The following is a 23,212-nucleotide window of genomic DNA, read 5'->3' on the forward strand; positions in this document are numbered from 1 at the left end:
ATAGTCATCCTTATTCAGTAAACCCCATCCAGTGACTCCCTATCATCTCCAGGATCAAATATAAAATCCTCTGACTCAGACAGTCCTTTTTAATTTGGTCCTTTCCTATCTTTCCAGTTTTCTTACTCCTGACTCTTCTCCACATACTCTACAGTCCAGGGGACTCAGATTCCTTACTAAATTCCTAGTACAAGACACTCTATCTCCTAACTTCAAACATGTTCACTAGCAGTCTCCCTTATCAGCTTCCCTGGCTTCCTTCAGGTCTCAGATAAAATCTTTCTATAAGAAGCCTTTCTTGTAGGCCTTCTTAATTTTTATCCTTTCCCTCTGAGACCACCTTTCATTTACCTTGTCAATGGCTTATTTGTATGTTGTCTCCTCCATTAGATTGTGAGTACCTTGAAAACAGGGAGTGTTGACTTTTTTGTATCCCCAAAGCTTGCCTGGCACATAGTAGGTGCTTAATAAATGCTAACTGACTGGATGACTGGCTCTAGAAAAGCAGAAAATCAAGCCCTATACAGGACTTGAGCTAGACCCTGAAGGGATAAGACAAAAGGAGAGAAGGCAGGAATATACAGTCACTGGATCATAGGATCCATGATGAGAGGAACTCAAGAAAGTCTTTCTAGTCCAAACTCTTCCTTTTACAAATATAGAAAGACCTGAGAAGTAAACGGTTCTATGTAACCCACATTCTATGTCATATAGTAAAAGATAAGGGAATGTGTTTCTGGTATTCTAAGGACAAGAAGCAGCCCCAACTGGCTGGGGCAAAAGATGCATGCTGGAGAATGGTGCAGGATAAGACTGGAAGGGTAGCTTGGGGCCAGAATGTGGAGGCTCTCAAACACTCGCTGTGCTGAAGACTCAGAAACCAATGAAGATGTTTATCTGAAAACTATCCCTTTCAAGTTTCAACATGTATCTCTTAATTCTGCTTTCCTGGGATATGTGATGCAATGGAGAAAGCCCTAGACTGGATATCAAGAAACTTAAATCTTCATCCTGTCTCTATCACTGACTCACCTGGGTGATCTTTGGCAAATCATTTCCTCTCTCTATGCCTCAATATCCTTCCCTATCAAAAGATACTGAACTTACGTGGTCGGGGCAGGGAAGGTAAGGTCCACAAACCCCCACACCATTTCAATCCATCTCTGCCATCCTCCTTGATGGAGAATCCCTCTTTGGCAGGTGAGGATATTAAGGTAGTCCCAAAGCCAGAACTCTGATCCAGGTCACCTGATTCCTAGTCTAATTCCAAATTTACTGATATTTTTTTCCCCTGGACTGGGACTGAGGGAGGGACAAGCTAGAATTCCCCAGTGGAAGAGTTTCCTCCTGGGTACTGGATGACACACTGATGATACACCGATGAAATCAAAACAGTCTAGAGAATTCTACAAGTGGATCCACCCTCCAGGGTTGTCTCCTCTGCTCTCTGCACCCTTCCTGAGCTGGGGTGACTAGCCTATGCCCCCCGGTCTGTGACAGTGAAAGGTCCTTAAAGTGAAACCTCTATTCCTCCACTGTCTCCCCTTCTCTCCTTGGCCCTCACACCTCCATGCATTAAGAGCAGCAGTGTAGTGGTGAGAAAGAAGCCTAGCCCAGGTGTTGAAAGATCTGGGTTTGAATCCTAATTGTTACTGACTTCCACTTTCTGAGCCTCAACTTACCCATCTGACAAATGGAAGAGGTTGTCCTACATAAGACAATCTTTAAGATCTTTTAGCTCTAATGGGCTGCAGTTAAAAAGGAAGAGAAGAGAAATGAAAAAACCCAAGAGTTGATTAAGGAGATCTGGGTTTGAATCCTAAGAACTGAAAGAATCAGTTACTTAACATCTCAGAACCTACATTTCTTCATTTGTTTAAAATATAGGGGGCAGCTGGGTAGCTCAGTGGATTGAGAGCCAGGCCTAGAGACGGTAGGTCCTAGGTTCAAATCTGGCCTCAGACACTTCCCAGCTGTGTGACCCTGGGCAAATCACTTGACCCCCATTGCCTCCCTTACCACTCTTCTGCCTTGGAGCCAATACACAGTATTGACTCCAAGACGGAAGGTAAGGGTTTAAAATAAATAAACAAACAAACAAACAAATAAATGAGCAGATAAATAAAATAAAATATATATACCTTAGATCATAAAGCTGAAAAGAACCTCTGAAACCATCTGATCCAAGCCCTTCATTAGGGCTCTAAAACTGATTGACCATGAGTGGGGAGACCAAATTGGATGCTCTCCTGAATCTGATTTCAACTTTTAAAACACTGCATATAACTTTTTAGTATAGTGGGTATCATTCTAGGCTTAGGGTTCAAATTCTTCCTCTAACACTTGTCCATTTATCCTTGAACAAGACACTTAAATTCTCTTTGCCTTAAGCAGCTACTCTATTTAGTAATAAGTGAAAAAGCATGTACTATTTAGTTACTTGTTGCCTAACTACTGTGCTAAATTCTAGGGATACAAAGATGGAAGAGACAAAGTATCTACCCTCCAGGAATTTACTAATTCATAAATAACCTTCTTCTTAAGAGGGAACTGGTGGTACAAAGGAATAGAGCACTGGGCCTGGAATCAGGAAAACCTAAGTTCAAATCCAATTTCAGATACTAACTAGCTGTGTAACCCTTTAAGGCATTTTACCTGTTTTCCTCAGTTTTCCCAAATGCAAAATGGGGGATATTAATAACACTTACTTCACAGGGTTGTGAGGATCAAATGAGATTATATTTGTAAAAATCACTTAGCACAGTGCCTGACACATAGTAGATATTATATACATGGTCATTCCCCTTCCCTTCCCTCTTCTTAGTTCTGCACTTGGAATCAGGAAGATCTGCATACAAATCCTGCCTCAGCTATTTAGTGTAAGACTCTGGATAAGTCGCTTAATCTCTCCTAGCCTCAGTTTCCTCAAATCTGTATAAGATGGGGGGTAACAATAGCAACCACCTCATGAGGTTACTGTGAGGACCAAATGAAAACATATTCAAAGCACATCATAAACCTTAAAGAGCTACATAAATGCTAGATATTATTATTATTAATAACATAGGAAATATTATTAATCATCAACATTCTACAACTACCAGTCACAAAAGGCTCCTTCTGCAGTACTGGGAATGAATTTACCACAAAAAATGGGCACTCTTGCTCTCTACCCCTCACTGACCACAAGAGCACCCTCATCAGCAGTCCAGCTGACTAGAGCAAGCTTTATCCCTCTTTGAGGCATGAGACCTATATTTTACCCATACTGTGCTTTGATTTCTGAGAAAAAGCAGCCACCTCAGACCTTTCTCAATTAGACATCTGGGCACAGCCCTTTAACTCCAATTCTAAAACCTCAGTGATTATTTTGATTTAACTTTTTTTTTTTTTTTTTTTTGGAGAAATATACTTGGGAGGAGGTAGAGTAGAAAGGGAGGAGATTTGTATTGTGTTGGTTGGGAAGTGTCTGTTGTGTCAAAACAATGTGTAATAAATACATTCCTTTTTCTTTTTTCCTTTTTTTTTAAGTCCCTTAGTCTCTCTTAAAGTCTTGGGTGGGGCATCTGGGGCTTTTTATAGTCAAGACAGTTTTCTTCCTACCTAACTCTTCCTACCAGTTGCTGTTTTCTTTTTCAGTAAGGGTAACCCAGCCCTCACTAAAGAAGCATCAAGGTCAGATAGTTTTCCCCTTCCCATTGCCCCCTCCTTTCTCCTGGCTAAACCAGGAATCAGCAAGGCCCTGCTGCCCAGGGGGCCTGGGGAGGAAATAAGCTGGCAAGGTCATATCCATTTCAAGCCAGCTGTTACCTCACTGAAATGGCCCCAGACCCAAGCAGCCCCTCAGGCACCACTGCAGAGTCTGCTGGCCCCAGTGGTATTTCTGGAGCCTCACCTGATCCCCCTTTGCATGTTCCAGCCTGATAGGGCAGGACCCGAGACAGCCTGGTTCATCACAGCTGACTTGTTCTGCATGGCAGAGCTAAGTAAGACCAAGAAGATGATTTGGATTAACCAAGGTTACAAGAGAGATAGATTTCAGCTCAATATAAAGTAAAAGTTCTTGGGCAATAGCTATCCCTCAATGGAATGAGCAACTGTATAAGGCATTGAGCTCCCCATCATTGGCAGTTTAAAAGTGGAGGCTAGATTGGGTGGCTATTTGGTTCAAAGGAAAGAGCACTGGGTCTGAAGTCAGGAAGTCTCTTCTTCCTGAGTTCAAATCAGGCTTCAGATATTTAGTAGCTGTGTAATCCTGGGTAAGTCACTTCACTCTGTTGGCCTTGGTTTTCTCATCTGTAAAATGAGATGGAGAAGGAAATGGCAAACTACTTCAAGATCCTTACCAAGAAAACCCCAAATGGAGTCACAAAGAGTCAGATATAACTAAAAAAAAAAAAAAAAATTCAACAACACGTTGAAAAGAAGCTAGATTTAGAGTCAGAAGCCCTGGGTCCAAATTCAAGCACTTCCACTTTATTAACTATTTTGACAATGGGCAAGTTTCTCCTAAATTCATCTTAAAGCACTTTGAACACTTACATCACTCTTAGCCTCCCTATTTTGTGTTATATTTAGCCCTGTAATATGTCACATCCTCCACTTCCTGAGGTAGCAGAAATTGTATTCTCTTCATCTTTCTATCCACAGAGCTCAGCAATCTGTCCAGAACATAATAGGCACTCAAAGGTTTGCCAAATGAAACTGAAGAGAACCTTAGAACTGTCCTACATTAGAATATTGTATTGTCCCACATCAGAATATCCTCTAGTCCAACTCTTGCTCAGATCATGAATTCCTTCTACTGCATCCTGGATAGTTAGGTTTCTAACTTCTGCTTGAATACACATTCTTCAGTAACCTAGAACTCACTATCTAGCCTTTTTTTTTTTTCTTTAAACCCTCACTTTCTGTCTTAGATTCAATATTAAGTATTAATTCCAAGGCAGAAGAGCACTAAGGGCTAGGGCAATGGTAGCAAATCTATGGCATGGATGGGAAAGATGGCACACAGAGCACTCTCTGTGGGTACAAGTGCTACAGCCATCCCCACCCCCCAGGTAATTACTAGAAAGGTAGAGGGACTTGGGCAGAGCTGCTCTCCTCCCCCTCTCCACCATGCCTGACACATTTTCACATCCCTGACCCCTCTGCCCAGCAGCCCAATGGGAGAGCTTTCTCCCTCCCCTATGTGGGGTAAGCACTTGGTGGGGGAGCAGAGCACAGCATATGGTCTCTGGGGTGGGGTGGGAGCAGGAGCCAGCACTCCATGTCTAAAAAGTTCGCCATCACGGGGTTAGGAAGTTAAGTGACTTAGGTCACACAGAAAGAACGTGTCTAAGACCAGATCTGAACCAAATCTGAACCAAATCTGAACCTCCCATTTCCAGGCCTAGCTCACTACTCACTGAGCCACCTAGCTGCTCCTCCTTATCTCTTAACTGCCAAATCAATGGTCTTTTCTCAGTTCTCATCCTTGCTGACCTCTTTGTAGCTCTTAACACTGTCACCCACACCCTCCTCCTGGGTACTCTTCTCCTGTGGCTTCAGGGACAGTATTCTTTCTTGGTTCTCCTCTTACCTTTATAACTCCTTCTTCTCAGTGTCCTTTGCTAGAACATCCTCTTCCTTCTGCCTGCTAAATGTAAGTATCCACTAAGATCCTATCTTGGAACTCTTCCCTAATTCATTCTCTTCTTTGATGATTTCTTTAACTGCTCTGAGTTCCAATTATTTCTTTGTATTTTGGTCCCAATCTACACATCCAGACCTCATCTCTGCCTTGTACTTCAGTCTTTTATTACCAACTGTCTGCTATACATTTCCATCTAGATATCCTAGACATCTAAAATTCACCATGTCCAAAATACTTCATCTCACTAACAAACATAAAAATCCTGTTTGGCTTTTAAAGACCTCCAAACTTGGCCCCTTTCTACCTTTTCAGTCTTCTTACCTGTTCCTGCTCCCTGCTCCACATACTCTATGATCCAGTGACACTGGCCTTTTTGTTGTTCCTAGCATGAGATTCTCCATATCCCAACTACAAACATTTTTACTAGTTGACCTCCATGCCTAGAATTCTCTCCCTCTTCATTTCCCTTACCTTCCTTCAGGTTCAAGATAAAATTCCAGGGGCAGCTGGGAAGCTCAGTGGATTGAGAACCAGGCCTAGAGACAGGAGGTCCTAGGTTCAAATACGACCTCAGACACTTCCCAGCTGTGTGAACCTGGGAAAGTCACTTAAACCCTGTTGCCTAACCCTTACCACTCTTCTGCCTTGGAACTAATACACACAATTGATTCTAGGATGAAAGCTAAGTTGTTGGGTTTTTTTTATTTAGAATATTTTTCCATGGTTACATGATTCATTATTTTTCCTACTCCTCTTCCCTCCCCACTCCCAGAGCTGATAAGCAATTCCACTGGATTATACATGTATCATTGTCTAAAACCTATTTCTATGTTATTCATATTTGTAGTAGAGTGATCTTTTAATGTCAAAACCCTAATCAAATCCCCACTGAACCATGTGATTGATCATATGTTTTTCTTCTGCATTTCTGCTCCCACAGTTCTTTCTCTGGATGTGGATAGTGTTCTTTCTCATAAATTCCTTGGCACTGTCCTGGATCATTACACTGCTGCTAGTAGAAATGTCTATTACATTCGATTGTACCATAATATATCTGTCTCTGTGTACAACATTGTGTTCTCCTGGTTCTGCTCCTTTCACTCTGCATCAATTCCTGGAAGCCATTCCATTTCACATAGAAATCCTCCAGTTCATCATTCCTTTCACCTCAATAATATTACATCACCATCATATACTAAAATTTGTTCAGCCATTCCCCAAATGGATATCCCCTCATTTTCCAATCTTTTGCCACTACAAAGGGCGCAACTATGAATATTTTTGTACAAGTATTTTTCCCTATTATCTCTTTGGGGTACAAACCCAGCAGTGGTATGGCTGGATCAAAGGGCAAGCATTCTTTTAAAGCCCTTTGCACATAATTCCAAATTGCCCTCCAGAATGGTTAGATTAGTTGTTGTTTTTTTAATAAAAAAATTACATTTTTAAAAAAGAAGCTTCTTACAGGTTTCCTTAATCTTAGTGCCTTCCTTCTAAAACTACCCACCCCCTCAATTTATAGTCTATAAATTCCATATACAACTGTTTATATGTAGTCTCTCCCATTAGGCTCCTTGAGAGCTGAGGTTTTTTCTGCCTTTCTTTGTATCTCCAAAATTTAGAACACTGTCTGACACATAGTAGGTACTTAATAAACACTAGTTTATATGACTTTACTTGTTGATAGTACTACTTATCTATCCTGCCATAATTCTGAAGTCATTCTTGATGCCACTACCCTTTTCCAACTCACATATCCATTAAGTTGTCAAGTCTTGCTGAAATATCTCCATTGCTTCTCACATGTTTTCTTCTCTCTATTCATATAGCTTTTACCCTATTTCTGCCCCTCATGAATTCTCCCCTGAACTGCTAGAACTACCTCTCCCTAAATCCCTAGTTCCAGCCTCCTCTCTCTATAATCCATCTCTCCTCAACTGCCAAATTGATATTCCTAATAAAAGTCCTATTTACATCAGCTCCATCTTCAAAAATCTTTAATCATTCCTTACTCTGTTCCATCCTCTATTAGGCACCTTAGAACACATTTTCCCCTCCAATAGTGAATACCTTCTTCTCCTGTGCATGGCAGAACCCCACCTTCCTTCAAAGCACCGCCTAGAGCCCACTTTGATACATAAGGTATGTCCCCATTTGCATCAATTTGTACAGATTTGCATTTACAGGTCTGAATACAGTTTATGTTGTGTCCTCCCTGTGGAATGTAAGCTCCTATTGGATAGAAACTGATTCATTTGCATCTTTGTATCCCTAGTGCTTTAATACATAGTCATAAGGTAGCAAGGGGGCTATTTCATCAGTCCAGGGCTAAGGGGCTACTCCAACAGCTCCCATCTATTCCATCAGCTGAGTAATTCTACTAGCCCCTAGGCCATTTCACCAGCCTAGGCTATTATACTATCCTAAAAATTTCTTTAAATAAAATTCTTTTGTCTGGATTGAACAGTTAGAGCCTCCCATTCCTGGGGTGAGATCCTGATATAAACTTCAGTGTGTTTTCCCACAACAATAACAGTGCTTCATACATAATAACAATAATAGTTAGCATTTATATAGGGCTCACACTGTAACAGGAGCTGTGCTAAGCTAATTACAATGATCATCTCATTTGATCCTTACAATCATCCTTGAGAGAAGTGCTATTATTATCCCCATTTTACAAATGAGTAAACTGTGGCAAACAGAAGTTAACTAACTTGCTCTGGATCCCATAGCCAGAAAGCATCTGAGGCCATATTTGAACTTAGGTTTTCCTAGGTCCAGGGCTAGCCTTCTATTCACTGTACCACCTAACTGTCCCCACATAATAACAGCCACTTCAAAAATGTGCATTACCCGAAGGTTGCCCAATCTATTCCCTTGTGAGCCTCTTTAAATGTTAAGAATCTCTTCCTTACACCGAGACAAAATTGGTTTACCTGCAACCCGCCCCTCTTCCCCATTGATCCACCTGAACACTGTCCCTGAAGCCACAGGAGAAGAGAGTACCCAGGAGGAGGGTGTGGGTGACAGTGTTAAGAGCTACAAAGAGGTCAGCAAGGATGAGAACTGAGAAAAGACCATTGATTTGGCAGTTGAGAGATAAGGAGGAGCAGCTAGGTGGCTCCATCACCCAGAAGCCAAGAAAAGGGCCTTTTGCCTGCTGCATCCTCCTTTCTAGGAACGTGTGGATTACTTCCAAGAACCCCTTACCGATAAGTCATGGGGGGGAGGGGGGAAAAAGGTGGAGAGGGGAGGTGGCGAACATGCTGCCAGAGACGGTTCCTCGTGCAAGTGGGAGCACAGGCACGCCCCCAGGTCAAAGAGGGAGGGGCATCCTACCGCCACACAAGGTTGGGAACCCAGAGATATCTTGTTATACGTGGGGCCCCAATTAGGGGAGAGAAGAGATGCTCTTGGATCAGCTGGCCCTAGCCCGAGCCTGACCCCCACCCCTTCTTAGGGTCGAAGGGAGATGGAGGGACCTGCTCATTGTCACCGACCAAGCGAGAAGAGGCAGAGCGGGGAAGCGAACTAGGCCCTACCCCGCGCTGACGACCCGGGCTCTCTCGAGTGAATCTGGACCCAACCCCGATACTCACGCGCCCACCAGCCGAGCCGTCAGTCGCTATGCCCTCGGGAGGTCGTGGCTCTCCCGCCGCTCACACAACACGCACACCGGAACCGCCCCGCCCCCCGACGCAGCCGGGATCCCTACGGAGAACGGCCTCTCCCAACGTCTCCAAATCACAAGCGAGGGGGTGGAGGGTGGATCGGCTCTTCCTTCCTTCTGGGGTGCTGGGGCCTGCTCAGTGCCACCTTCCTCTCCTATGACTAAAGTCCAATCTATCGTCTTTATTTCTTCTGCAGGATCTGCAAGGTCTCTCGGGCAGGAAGACAGGAGAAAAGACTCGTGCGGGAGTCTGAGCTTCCCTCTACTGTGAACGGAATGGTTCACCCCGGATACACCGATTGGTTCCTGGGTTCCCTTCGAACTCCGCGCTGCCTGCGTTGCTAGGCAACTGCTGGAGGGTCTTTGCTCTATGAATGAAGAGCAGAATCCATTGGTTCCTTTGCTGTCTGCCAGTCCTAAACGGCCTCCTCCCGTCTCTCCTGGGCCCCTGGGTTCTGAGCCCTCCACGCCCATTGTCCTTTTCTACCTCCTTTCTTCACTGATTAACGGAAGAAGCCGCATAAAACCCACATCCGTTACCTTCCATTGGTTAGCATCACCACTATCTTGCACAGATAACAACTTACATAGCACTTGTGATGTTGTACCAGCACTATGCTAAGCACTTTTACAATTACTATTATTTGATTCAACCCTTAACTTACTATTGAGGAAGCTGAGGCAAACAGAAATTAAGTGATTTGCCCAGGGAAACACAGTTTGTAGGTGTCTGAGATGGGATTCAACCTCAGGATTTCCAGACTCCAGGCCCAGCATTCTAGCCACCACATAATCCAGCTGCCTCATCATCACTTACCACCATTACCAACTCCACACTATTTCAATTCAGTAGATAAAAATAAAATCTACTATGGCCCAGACACAGTGCTAAGTGCTGGAGATGCAAAAAGAGGTGAAAGCCACATCCTGCCATTAGGGAGCTTACAAACAAGGAGGAGACAAGGGTTAACAAATATATACAAAGCAAGCTATACACAGGATAAATAGGAAATAATTAGCAAAGAGAAAATACTGGAATTAATATGGGTTGGGGAAGGCTTTCAGAAGAAAGACGAGATTTTAGTTGGGATTTAAAGGAAGGTAAGCAGTTGAAGTGGGAAAAAAAAGAGAATAATCCTTCCAAGCATGAGAGCCAGCCAGAGAAAATGCCCAGAGCTGAGAGATGGGAGTGTCTTGTTTATGGAGGAGGCAGGTGTCACTAATCAAAGACTATGTGTCAAATAGTAAGGTGTAAGAAGACAGGAAATATAAGAGAGGGGCTAGGTTATGAGGGGCTCTGAATGCCAAACATTTTGCATTTGTTTCTATCTCATAGGAGGTGGAGGTGGCCCTTGATTCTCAAAAAAGCATTATAGCAGACTATTACTAAGTCTATTTCCCAACCAGATCAAAAGAAGAAGGAAAAGTCTTATATGTACAAAAATATTTATAGCAACCCTTTCTATGATGTCAAAGTGGATGACTATTAATTGGGTAATAAACAAATTATGGCATATAAATATGATGGAATTCTATTATGTTATTAGAAAAGGGACTGTTTCAAAGAAACCTGGAAAGAATTGTAGGGGCAGCTAGGAGTACAGTAAATAGAATGCTGTGCCTACAGTCAGGAAGAACTGATTTTGATATCAGTTATTAACCCTGTGACCCTGGGCAAGTCATTTAACCTTTGCCTCATTTTCCTCAACTGTAAAACAAAGAAATGAGTAGCACATACCTTTTAGGATTATTGTGAGGATAAAATGAGATAATATTTATTAAGCACTTAGCACAGTTTCTGGCACATAGTATTTACTATAGAAATGTTAGCTACTACTCTTATTACTATATGAATTGATGATGCAAAATGAAATGAGCAGAACCAGGAGAAAATTTATAAAATGACAATACTGAGGGGAAAAAAAAGGTTTTAAAAGGCTTAAGGACTCTGATAAATTGAAAAATTAAATATGATTCCAGGAGACCAGATAAAGCTTACTGCCTATCTCCTGAAAGAGAGGGAATGGAATCAAGAGGGAGAATGAGATGCATTTTTAGAAGTCAATATGAGGTTTTGTTTTGCTTCATTATGCATATTTTTGTTACAAGGGTTTTGTTTTTCTTTCTATTTTTTCAAGCAAAGAGGGGAAGATCTGAGGGAAAGAAAATAAATACTTGTTAATTAAAAAATGAAATTAAGTTTAATTTAAAAAGAAAGTCATTGGACTTTAGGGCTAAGATAGCTACAGAAGCAAGGGTCTTTTTCTCCTCACAACCAGTCAATATAAAGCACATCACAAGGACAAAATTCAAAATCAGACAAGTGAAGGGGCTCTACCATAGAGGACAACTTTAAAGATAGGCAGGGTAGGGGAATTTCCAAGATATAAGGGGGTAAAATTACATCTACCAAAGCACAAGCTGATACCCCTCCTCCACTCCACCTACCGCACCAGAGTCAGAGTGAGTACTGGGGCAATCTCTAGGTTCTTGGGGGCTGGCTGAGGGCACCACAGACTTACCTCTGAGGGCAGTGAGCCTTGGGGCCCAAGGAGCCTGAGGAACACGGATCTTGGGCACAGAGATAGGGCAAAGAGGGGCTGCCTACAGCAGACACCACAGAGACTGGAAAAATCACCTCAGGGCAAAAACAGCTCTGTAGCTATACACAGAGAGCTGCCTGCCCTCCCTATTCAGACTTCTGGCTGGGAAGGAAAGAAAAAACTAACACAGCAATGGCCACCAACATCCAAGAACTACAATCTACAACTACCAAAAAAATTTCTGTAGAGTACAGAGTACAGTGTACAGAAATAACAGCAGAGAGTGACAAACAAGCAAACACATCCAAACTTTCCCCAAAAATGGAAATTGGTCGCAAGCTCTCAAGGAATTAAAAAAGGAATTCAAGAACCAAGTAAGAAAAAGAGAAGAAACTTGGCAAGAAAAGTGGGAAATAGAAATGTAAGTAATTAAAAAAGAAAATAACAGTTTAAAAGACAGAATCTCCCACTTGGAAAAAAGAAGTCCAAAATTCACATGAAATGATAAGCAAATTGGAGACCAGAACTGACTTGTTAGAAGCCATGAAAAGAAACTGAAAAGAAAAATCAAAAGCTCTCATAGCTCAAAACCAGTCTTTAAAGACTAGAATTGGGCAAGTAGAAGCTAATGATCTGACAAGACAGCAAGAATTAATAAATTAAAATCAAAAGAATGACAAAATAGACAGAAACATGAAATATCTCATTGAGAAGATGAGGACCTGGAGAACAGAACAGATCTAAGAGAGATTATTTGAGAATCATTGGTCTACCAGAAAACCTGCAAAAAAACAGAGGTCTTGACATCATGTTACAAGAAATTATCCAAGAAAACTTCCCTGATATCCTTGAACAAGAAGGCAAAATGGACATTGAAAGAGTCCATAGATCACCCTCTACATTAAATCCTCAAAAGACAACTGCTAGGAATATAATTGCCAAATTCAAGAGCTTCCAAGCTAGGAAAAAATATTACAAGAAGCCAGAAAGAGACAATTCAGATATCAAGGAGCACCAATAAGGATTACACAGAAGGACTGCAAGACTTGGAATATGATATTCAGAAGGGCAAGAGAATTGGGTCTACAAGCAGGGATCACCTACCCATCAAAACTGACTATATAACTTCCAGGGAAAGTATGAGCATTTAACAAAATAGAGAATTTCCAAGTATTCCTAAAGAAAGGACCAGAACTAAATGGAAAATTTGAGGTCCAAATCCAAAATTCAAGAGAAACATGAAAAGGTAAACAAGAAAGAGGGAGATGGATTCTTTTTTTTAAGGGCTTCAGTAAGGTGAAATTGTTTATATTCCTATATGAAAAAGGGATATTTCAAAAACAGTTTTCACTATCATAGTAGATAGAAGAATTATTGGAAGGCAGAGGTTGGGATACTAAGTGGTTTAAGATGATATGTTAAAAAAAAAAAGGGAGGTGTGGGAATAGACAATGACACCAAGAGAAACTTGAAGGAAGAAGAAAAATAGGATAATCTATATCACATAAAGAGGTGCATGGGACGGGGAGGGGAAGAATACTATTATAAGAAAGAAAAGAAGAGAGTGGTAACAGGTAATACTTAAATCTTATTCTCAGTGAAATCAATTATGAGAGGGAAGAGCCACTAGATCCACTGGGGTATAGAATTCTATCTTACCCTACAGGGAAGTTGAGAGGGGAAAACAAAGGGGAAAGGGGGGGAGGGAATATCAAAGGGAGGGAAAGGGAGTTGGTAGGGAATTTAATAGACCTTAAGGAAAAAGAAAAGGGGAATAAGAATGGAGAGCATAAGAAGGAAAATAAAATAAGGGTGGGGAATAGAGGGTCTGATTAAAAGTGTAACACTGGTGTAGAAGGAAATAGTGAAAGAAGAAAGGGCAAGATGAGGGGAGGAAATCAAAATGATGGGGAACCACAGGTGGCAATCATAACTCTGAATGTGAATGGGATGAACTCACCCATAAAACAGAAGCAGATAGCAGAGTGAGAAACCAAAATTCTACAATACATTGTCTACAAGAAACTCACATGAGGCAGATAGACACACATAGGGTAAAGGTAAGAGGCTGGAGCAAAATTTATTGGGCATCAACTGAGAAAAAGAAGGCAGGAGTCATGATCATGATATCTGACAAAGCCAAAGTAAAAATACATCTGATTAAAAGAGATAGGGAAAGGTAATTACATTCTGATGAAAGGCAGTATAGACAATGAGGAAATAGCAGTACTCAACATGTATGCACCAAATGATATAGCATCCAGATTTTTAAAGAAGAAACTACTGGATCTTAAGGAGGAAATAGCTAGTAAAACTATTCTAGTGGGGGACCTGAACTTTCCTCTATCAGATATAGATAAATCAAACCAAAAAATAAATAAGAAAGAGGTATGAGATATGAATGAAATCCCAGAAAAATTAGAGTTAATAGATATATGGAGAAAAATAAATAGGGACAAAAAGGAATACACCTTTTTTCAGCAGCACATGGTACATTCACAAAGATTGATCACGTACTAGGACACAAAAACATTGCAAACAAATGCAAAAAAAAGCAGAAATAATAAATGCAGCCTTTTCAGATGATAATGCAACAAAATTTATAATCAGTATGGGTACAGGGAGAGGCAAATAAAAAATTAATCAAAAATAAAATATGATTCTCCAAAATTGGTTGGTTAAAGAACAAATCATAGAAACAATTAATAAATTTACTGAAGAGAATGACAATGAGGAGACATTATATCAAAACCTATGGGATGCAGCCAAAGCAGTACTCAGGGGAAAATTTATATCCCTAAGTGCCTATATCAGCAAAATAGAGAGGAAGGAGATCAATGAATTGGGCTTGCAACTTAAAAGCTAGAAAGAGAACAAATTTAAAATCCCCAGATAAAAATTAGATTAGAAATCCTAAAAACCAAAGGAGAAATTAATAAAATTGAAAGTAAAAGAACTATTGAATTAATAAATAAGACTAGGAGCTGGTACTTTAAAAAAAAACAACTAAAATAGACAAAGCACTAGTTAATCTAATTTTTAAAAAAGGAAAGAAGAAAATTAAATTAATAGTATCAAAGATGAAAAGGGTGACCTAACTACCAATGAAGAGGAAATTAAGGTAATTATTAAAACTATTTTGCCCAATTACATGGCAATAAATACAGCAATCTAGGTGAAATGGATGAATATTTATAAAAATATAAATTGGCTAGATTAACAGAAGAGGAAATAGAATACCAAAATAATCCCATATCAGAAAGAGAAATTCAACAAGCTATCAAAGAACTCCCTAAGAAAAAATCCCCAGGGCCAGATGGATTCACAAGTGAATTCTATCAAACACTTAAAGAACAACTAATCCCAATACTATACAAACTATTTGACAAAATAAGCAAAGGAGTTTTACCAAATTCCTTTTATGACACAAATATAATACTGATTCCAAAGCCAGATAGACAAAAAACAGAGAAAGAAAGCTACAGACAAATCTCCTTAATGAACATAGATGTGAAAATCTTAAATAGAATACTAGCAAAAAGACTCCAGCAAGTGATCACAAAAATTATCCACTATGATCAGGTGAAATTTATACCAGGAATGCAAGGATGGTTTAATATTGGGAAAACCATCCATATAACTGACCATATCAACAACCAAACCAACAAGAATCACATGATTATTTCAATAGATACAGAAAAAGCCTTTGACAAAATACAACACTCATTCCTATTGAAAACACTAGAAAGTATAGGAATAGATGGGCCTTTCCTTAAAATAACAAGCAGTATATAACTAAAACCATCAGCAAGTATCATCTGCAATGGGGATGAATTAGAAGCCTTCCCAATAAGGTCAGAAGTGAAGCAAGGATGCCCATTATCACCTCTAGTATTTAACATTGTACTGGAAACACTAGCAATAGCAATTAGAGAAGAAAAAGAAATTCAAGGGATTAAGATAGGCAATGAAGAGAGTAAATTATCCCTCTTTGCAGATGATATGATGGTCTACTTAAAGAATCCTAAAAAATCAACTAAAAAACTAGTGGACATAATCACAACACTTTAGCAAAGTTGCAGGATACAAAATAAACCCACATAAATCATCAGTATTTCTATATATTTCCAACACAACTCAGCAGAAAGAGTTAGAAAGAGAAATTCCATTTAAAATCACCCTAGGCAATATAAAATATTTAGGAATCTATTTGCTAAGACAAACATAGGAATTATATAAACACAATTACAAAACACTTTCCACACAATTAAAAAGATCTAAATAATTGGAAAAACATTAATTGTTCCTGGGTAGGATTAATTAACATAATAAAAATGATAATCCTACCCAAATTAATTTATTTATTTAGTGTTATACCTATCAAACTACCAAGAAACTTTTTTTTTAATTAGAACAAATTATAACAAAGTTCATTTGGAAGAACAAAAGATCAAGAATAGCAAGGGAAATTTTTAAAAAATGTAAAAGGCAGGGGCCTAGCAGTACCAGATCTTAAACTGTACAATAAAGCAGTGATCATCAAAACAATATGGTACTGGTTAAGAGACAGAAGGGAGGATTAATGGAATAGACTTGGGGTAAATGCCTTCAGCAAGATAGTATATGATAAACCCAAAGATCCCAGCTTTGGGGACAAGAACCCACTGTTTGACAGAAACTGCTGAGAAAATTAGAAAACAGTATGGGAGAGATTAGGTCTAGATCAACATCTCATACCCTATACCAAGATAAATTCAGAATGGGTAAATTACTTAAATATAAAGAAGGAAACTATAAGTAAATTAGGTAAACATTGAATAGTATGCCTGTGTGATCTATGGGAAAGGAAAGAATTTAAGACCAAGCAAGAAATAGAGAATATTACAAAATGTAAAATGAATAATTTCAATTACATTAAATTAAACAATTTTTGTGCAAACAAAACCAATGCAACCAGAATTATAAGGGAAGCAACAAATTGGAAAAAAATCTTTATAACAAAAACCTCTGACAAAGGTCTAATTTCTCAGATTTATAAGGAGCTAAATCAATTATACAAAAAAATCAAGCCATTCCCCAATTCATAAATGGGCAACAGACATGAATAGGCAGTTTTCAGATAAAGAAATAAAAACTATCAATAAGCACATCAAAAAGCGTTCTAAATCTCTTATAATTAGAGAAATGCAAATCAAAATAACTCTGAGGTACTACCTCACACCTAGCTGATTGGCTAATATGACAGAAAAGGAAAGTAATAAGTGTTGGAGGGGATGTGGCAAAATTGGGGCACTAATGCATTGCTGGTGGAGTTGTAAATTGATCCAACCATTCTGGAAGGCAATTTGGAGTTATGCCCAAAGGACTTTAAATGACAACCTGTCCTTTGATGGAGCCATACCACTACTGGGTTTGTGCTCCAAAGAGATAATAAGAAAAAAAACTTGTACAAAATTATTTATAGCTAAGCTCTTTGTGGTGACAAAAAATTGGAAAATGAGGGAATGCTCTTCAATTGGGGAATGGCTGAACAAATTGTATCTGATGGTGATGGACTACTATAGTGCTGAAAGGAATAATGAACTGGAAGAATTCCATGTGAACAGGAATAACCTCCAGGAATTGATGCAGAGTGAAAGGAGCAGAACCAGGAGAATATTGTATATAGAGACTGATACACGGTGGCACAATCAAATGTAATGGACTTCTCTACTAGCAGCAATGCAATGATCTAGGACAATTTTTGAGGGACTTTTGAGAAAGAACGCTATCCATATTCAGAGAAAGAACTATGTGAGTAGAAACACAGAAGAAAGACATTTCCTTGATCACATGGTTTGATGGGGATATGATTGGGGATGTAGACTCTAAACAATCACTCTATTGCAAATATTAATAATATGGAAATAGGTCTTGCTCAATGATACTTGTAATTGCACGTTGGCTATAGGAGAGGGGAGGAAAAGAACATGAATCATGTAATTATGGGAAAATATTCTAAATTAATTAAATAAACAAATAAATTTTAAAAAATTAAAAAAGAAAAGAAGAAAAAGAAAGTCATTGTAGAGCCCTGGTTTTCCCAACCTAGAAAGGGTCACTTATGAGAAGCAACATGATGGAGTAAAACAAGCACTGAGCCAGGAGCCAAGATTCAGATCCTACCTTTGATACTGACTAGCTGTCACTTGTGTGGGTCAAATGTGAAAAACTCATGTTATTAACTTTTTTAGAATCTTGCTTCCCTCTCTGTAAAATGGGGGTAATAATAATACTTATCTCAAAGTATTGTTATCAGGATCCAATGAGGCTATGTAGCTTGGCAAAACCTAAAGTGTTAAACAAATGGTTTTTGTTGTTATGATGGTTGAGTAATAAACTATTTATTCTGTCCAAGAACCAACCTAGCAAAAGTATGAAGAGGTTGGCCAAGGTTTGGTTAACAAATTATTAATTAAACTCTCTGAACTTCAGTTTCCTCTACAATGCTGGCATTTAAAGGCCTTTATCTGGTTCCCAACTACCTTTCTACTCTTATTTTACATTATTTCCCTCAGTTCACTCAAATTCAAGCAAACTGAACCACCAAAGCTGGATTCCCAAACTCATCATCACAGTCACATCTTCTCTTTCTCTGAATTCTCAAAGGACATTCCCACTCTCTCCAAGCCTACAACTCCCACCTCCTCCTATCTCTAGTGCTTGGAATGTTCATCCTTCTAATCACATACTTTTAGAATTTTTATCTTTATTCAAGGCTCCACCCAGGTGCCATTTTCTTTGTGTAGCCTTCCCTCTTTTGCTGAGCTAAAAATTGTGAGTGCTCCTCAGACCCTTCCTACAACACTTATCTTGATCTCATCTTTGTTTCCATCATTGTCCACCTTGTATTATATGTATATGCATGTCACACCTCTCCCACTCATCCCTTCCCCCAGAAGAATGTTAGTTCCCAGAGGAGAAAAACAATATCAATTTTGATTTTGTATCCATAGCAAGAAATGCTAAGCTTTGCACACAATAGATGATTAATAAATGTTTATTAGATTAGATTTATTTTATCCCTCCTCTCTCAAATCTCTCAGCTGTACCTAACTTCTCTTATACATTTATGTTCTGCTTTGTACTATGGTTATATAGATGTCTTATCCTCCAATATACTGTAAACTCTGCAAAGGCCTTAAATATCTATGTCTCACTGAAGTAGTCAGTACTGGGCAATGAATAAGGTAAGTCTCTGGGTTTGTGGAATAATATTCCAGTAATAACCCCTCCTCTCAAAGAACTCCTTCCCAGAACCATGCAAAGGTCATGGTAATAAATGAGAGAACCTACCATTGACATGGGGAACAAAATTAGGGTCTTATCCAAAGAATTAATGACTCAGGTAATCTCCATGGCAAGGGAACAAGTTTTAAGAGAAGGAAGGTGATGGAAAGGCTTGGTGATGGAAAGGCTTAGTGATGGAAAGGCCTTGGCAATGGAAAGACCCCAGGACATTTCCAGGAATGCTTTTTTATCTTGATTAGTCACTAAGGAAGAGGTCATTTGTTTGGGCAATTGTTGCCCTGTGTTTCCAAGAAACTGATGTCAATTTACCCATCCTTCACTTAGGTCTGCGTGGCTTTACCTCAAGAGTCACTCTGTTTGCCCACTGGTGGGAAACAAACCACAACAACTTTTGATCAAATTTTGCTCTTTACTGGGCAGACTCTAAAGAAGGTGATGATTGTGGAAAATGAGCATTGTTTGAACCTAGTCCTGTATGACAGGGAATCTGAGCAACCCATATGTCTTGAGGTAGCCCCATACTAATCATCTAATCATTGTTTCCATGTTCAGCTACTCTGAAGGGTTTGTGGGACATTTAAGACCACATCTCTATGTCCCATTGACAAAAGATCCTTTACCTCCAAGTCTGACAGTACTTTAATAAACCATTTACCATCACTATGCCTCAGCTTTCCTGTCAGCAGAACAGGATAATAATATCCTCATTCTTACCAAGAGTGGCCTAAGGCTTTAATTAATGTTTGTGACATTCAAGTGTCAGGAGATGAAAGGTCCTAGAAAAGAATGCAGTATTATTTCCATCCCTGATCTTATGACTTCAAGGTATCCTCCTCAAGACATTCCCAGGAACTAGACAAATGGGGTCAGTCTTAACTTGCAAATTCAGAAAGTAAGACCCTGAAGGACAAATGATGCCCCCTGCTCTGCAGAATTTGGAAGAGAATGAATGGGGTTCTTTAACACTGGGTATTTTCAGAGTTCTAAAACACTGTGCATTCTTATTCCAAGAGTAGTTTGGTGACACCATTCATTAATCAGTCATTGGGTACCTCAAAAGACTGGTTTAGAACTTAACATAGGCCTAATCTCTGCCTCAATGTGCTCAAGTTCTCAAACAGACTACATGGAATAAGAAATGCATTGTAATTAGAAATAGAGAGAAAAGGAGAGGAAGAAAAGAGAGAAGTTAGGAAGAGAGAGAAGGATAATTATGATGTTTATCTAGGAGAAATGGAAAAATAATCAACATTCTATGATGTTGACATTTTGGTGACATGATCAGTGGGACCAAATTTTCCTTAACTTGATTACAATGCACTTTATCTTAAACCCCAACTCAATCATTCCAATTCATTCCCTGCCCATCTCTTTAAGGCCAATATTCTCTTGGTGGTGGAACAGAGAACTTCAATGGAACACTATGATCTCGGAAGATCAAAAATGTTAAGTAATTCAAAGGTCAACCCAAAGTTGAAGGGTGGGTTTGTAGGTATGCTTAATTGCCTTATACTGCATTACTACTCCCAAGATGGCATAATGTAGCAGAAAGAGGAATCTCCACTTTCTCTTCTGGAGTGTTGTTCAGACATTTTAGACGTGTTCAACTTTTTGTGACCCCATTTGAGTTTTTCTTGTCAAATATGCTGCACTAGTTTGGTTTGCCATTTTCTTCTCCAGCTCATTTGACACATGAGGGAACTGAGACCAAGAGGGTTAAATGACTTGCAAAGACGCACAGCTAATAAGTGTCTAAGACCAGTTTAAACTAGGGAAGATGAATCTTCTTGACTCCTGACCCAGTGCTATATTCACTGCACCACTTCGCCTCCCCCACAAGTCTGGAGACAAAGGACAAACCTTAACTGGGACACTGATATTGGGTAAAATCACTTCATCTCTCTGAGTATTGGTTTCCTCTTCTATAAAATGAAAGGTTAGAACTATAATATCTAAAGTCCCTTCTAGCTCATTCTTACAGAATTTCAGAAGTGGAAGGATGTTCAGAGAACATCTATTTGAACCCCTATCTGAACAAATATCCCCTCTGTAACATCCATAACTTCTCCTTTGTTTATCCAAAATCTGCTAGAGACTTTCACAGATGGGGAACTCACTAACTAAGGCAACTCATTCCACTTTCTAACATCTCACATTGTTATTAAGTCTCCCTCTCTAGCCAAATCTAGCTGAAATCTGTCTCTCCAAAACTCTACCTCCATTTTGTAGCTCTCCCTCTGTCATTTGGGGCCAAAAGAATAAATCTAATCCTTCTTTTCCATACAGTCCATCAAACAGTTGAAACAATTATCTTGTTGCCATATACTCCCATCCTTTCCATCTTCCAACATTAAATATTATATCATTCTAGCCATGACATTCTATGATGTCCAATTCAATTAAACATTTAAGCACTTATTCTGTGTCAGGCACTGTCTAAGCTATACAAAGCCAAAAACTGTCACTGAACTCAAGGAAATTGCATTTTACTAGGGTGATGCTTCATGTATACAAGTAAATATAAGATAAACTAAAGAAGAAGCAGTGTGAGGAGGGGAGAGAGGCAGTGTGGTTAAAGGAAGATGATGCCTGAGTTGAACCTTAAAGGAAAATAAAACTGAGAGGCAGAGAAAACGTATATAGTGGAGGAATACATTCCAAACATGGTGGCAGCTTGGGGAAGTTGGAATATTGAGTTTGAAGAATGACTAGTAGGCCTATTTGGATGAAATATAAAGTCCATCCATTAGAAATCTCTAGAAAGGTAGATGGGAGCCAAGTTATGAAGAGTTTTAAATGCCAGAGTAAGATGTTTTTGTTTTATTGCCTTATCCTAGAGGCAATAAAGAGCTATGGTGCTTTCTGAGGAGGGGAGTTTCTTGGGAAAATTATTTTGGCAGCAATGTGGAAGATGAATTCAAGAAGGGAGAGATTAGAAGCAGAGAGAAAAGTTAGGAGGCTACTGCAATAATTTAGGTGAGAAGTAATGATGGGCTGAACTTGAATAGTTAAGAGGAGAATGGATACCAGAAATGTGGTGAAAGTAAAATCTATGAGAGTTGGACACTGATTGGCTATGAGAGAATAAAGGAATGGAAAGAGTCAGAATGACTGGGGTTATTAATCTGAGCGACTGAACTCTCTGTATGATGACACCCTCAAATGAAATGATAAACTGTAGGTGAAGGACAGGTTTAGAGGGAAAGAGAATGGCTTTTGATTTAGGTTGAAATTGAGATCCTGAAGGGATGACCAGGAGATGTCACAGTGCCTAACACATGGCCAGTATTTAATAAATGTTTATTGAGTGACTGAATGAGACAAGTAGTGGGGAGATAGAGATGTTAGAGCTGGATAAAAATTATTAATTCTAGGACCTCATAGTACTTTGAGTGAAATGGACTAAGAAAGGATGAGTTGAAAACAAGAACAACTACTATCATGTTTCAGTCCCAGATGTTAGGCCCAATATAACCAACATCTATGGAGCAATTCTACTATACTTCCTTTATTAACTCACTATCCCACTCCCCATAGTAGCTCTCCCACACCTTCTAATCCCACAAATGCCACCATGGCTCTACCTCCCCCCACCCTCTAAATTGAGGTCATTTGCCACAAATTCCTTCTCTCTCTATCATTCAAATGCCTTCTTCCATGACCTCTATCTTCACCCCTGTTTCACATGACAAAGTGATCAACTTCCTTGCCAAGGCTAACCCCTCTACTCATTCCATGCCCCATCTCCTCCAACAGATTGTTCCCTGACATCCCCATTCTTTCATTAATTTTCAATCTCTCTCTATTTACTGGCTCATTTACTAAGGCCTATAAACATGTCCATACCTCCCCTAGCCTGAAGAAAAAAATCTTCCCTTGACCATTCCACCCCTGACAACTATCATCCTATATCTCTTCTGTCCTGGGTGGCTAAATGTCCCCCAAAAGCCATCTACAATAGGTCCATCTACTTTCTTCCCTCATACAGTCTGGCTTCTGACCTTATCATTCCACCAATACTGTTCTCTACAAAGTTACCAAAGAACTCTTAGTTATCATATCCAATGACCT

The sequence above is a fragment of the Gracilinanus agilis genome, chromosome 2 (assembly GCF_016433145.1).
Source record: "Gracilinanus agilis isolate LMUSP501 chromosome 2, AgileGrace, whole genome shotgun sequence".
NCBI classification, from domain to species: Eukaryota; Metazoa; Chordata; class Mammalia; order Didelphimorphia; family Didelphidae; genus Gracilinanus; species Gracilinanus agilis.